Raw genomic sequence first — 2300 nt, forward strand, 5'->3', positions numbered from 1 at the left:
ACACAGAAGCTCTCTCCCATTGATAACCACTGACTGGGAGAAGATCTTCACCAACCCTGAAACGGACAAAGGTCTGATCTCCAAAATATATAAGGAACTCAAGAAACTAGACCGTAAAAGGCTAATCAATGCAATTATAACATGGGGCACTGAGCTGAACAGAGAATTCGCAACAGAAGAAGTTCAAATGGCCAAAAGACACTTAAGGTCATGCTCAACCTCCTTAGTGATCAGGGAAATGCAAATCAAAACAACTTTGAGATACCATCTTACACCTGTCAGAATGACTAAAATCAGAAACACCAATGATAGCCTTTGCTGGAGAGGTTGTGGAGTAAGGGGTACACTCATACATTGCTGGGGGGAATGCAAACTTGTATAATCACTTTGGAAAGCAGTGTGGCGGTTTCTCAGGAAATTCAGGATCAACATATCCCTGGACCCAGCAATACCACTCTTGGGAATATACCCAAGAGATGCCCTATCATACAACAAAAGTATATGCTCAACTATGTTCATAGCAGCATTGTTTGTAATAGCCAGAACCTGGAAACAACCTAGATGCCCTTCAATGGAAAAATGGATGAAGAAAGTATGGAATATATACATATTAGAGTACTACTCAGCAGTAAAAAACAAGGACTTCTTGAAGTTTGCAGGCAAATGGATGAAAATAGAAAACACTATCCTGAGTGAGGTAAGCCAGACCCAAAAAAGAGGAACATGAGATGTACTCACTCATATTTGGTTTCTAGCCATAAATAAAGGACATTGAGCCTATAATTCATGATCCTAGAGAAGCTAAATAAGAAGGTGAACCCAAAGAAAAACATATAAGCATCCTCCTGGATATTAACCTTCATCAGGCGGATGAAAGGAGACAGAGACAGAGACAGAGATCCACATTGGAGCACCGGACTGAAATCTCAAGGTCCAAATCAGGAGCAGAAGGAGAGAGAGCACGAGCAAGGAACTCAGGACCGCGAGGCGTGCACCCACACACTGAGACAATGGTTTGTGCTATGGGGAACTCACCAAGGCCAATGAGGACTACTGAGAACTCAAGAACAATGGCACTGGGTTTTGATCCTACTGCAATTACTGGCTTTGCGGGACCCTAGGCAGTTTGGATGCTCACCTTACTAGACCTGGATGGAGGTGGGTGGTCCTTTGACTTCCCACCTGATTGCTCTTTGGACTGACGAGGGAGGGGGACTTGGGGGAGGGGGAGGGAAATGGGAGGCAGTAGGGGGGAAGAGACAGAAGTCTTTAATAAATGAATAATAAAAACTTAACACAAAAAATCTTTAATAAATAAATTATTAATTAATTAAAAAAATGAGCTGAGAGAGTTCTCATGGGAACCCTTGCCTGTTGGGAGGAGTGGGTGTGGTGTGCTGGGGGGTCAGGAGAAGGGTTGGGGGAAGAACTGTAAAATGAAATATAAAAATAAATTATCAGTTATAACATGCTGTCTAAAAGTATAATGATTAAAGACTTCATCTCTAAGCTTCAAATTCCAGAATTAAAAATCTTGGGCCAGTAATTCATTAACTATATACTGTTCCTTTGAGTTATCATTGTTTTTTTTTCAGGTAACATACAAAGAAGTGAATTTCATTGTGATTAGGAGCATATGCTATTGTTTAGGATATTTGTCTTTTTTGTTTTTTTCTACTCTGTAAACTGGAAGTAGTTGTGATACATACATGATGGTATTGTAAAAAGAAAATCAATTTGAAAATCCATATTAAGCCCCTCATATTTCTATACAGAATAATAGACAATAGTTATTTCTTTTGTATCTCTCTGATTACTCAAATATATGTTTGTGAAATTGCCTATAGAAACTAAACCTCAGAATGAATGAGTAAAAGATTTTATATATATACCTCCAGGATTGTGTTTATATTCTTATGTTGTCAACATTATTTATACTTTCAAAATTTTAATTATGAGCCTTGTGTCTCTTGACAACTTAAAACTCCAGATCTGATCCTGGCATTTGAGGCTTTCTTATTTTAAACCTTTACTTTTATAAACTATCAATTACTTCTTTCTTATTTTCTATTCAAACTATAATACTCTGTGTTACTTTTTCCAACTTTGGTATAGGAGAACATTGATAAAAACGTTGTTATTCTCACATAGTGAAATGAAAAATATTATTATACCTGTGTGCTTTTCTAGCATTTACTATTTTATAAATAAAATAGCAAACAATGCTCCAAATAAATAAAATCCCATTCTCCTAAAAAAGTAGAGAACATATCTAATGATGTGGAAACCACATTATATAT

The sequence above is a fragment of the Alexandromys fortis genome, unplaced genomic scaffold (genome assembly GCF_014885135.2).
Source record: "Alexandromys fortis isolate MF-2015 unplaced genomic scaffold, M_Fortis_MF-2015_v1.1 scaffold_251, whole genome shotgun sequence".
In the NCBI taxonomy this organism is placed as follows: domain Eukaryota; kingdom Metazoa; phylum Chordata; class Mammalia; order Rodentia; family Cricetidae; genus Alexandromys; species Alexandromys fortis.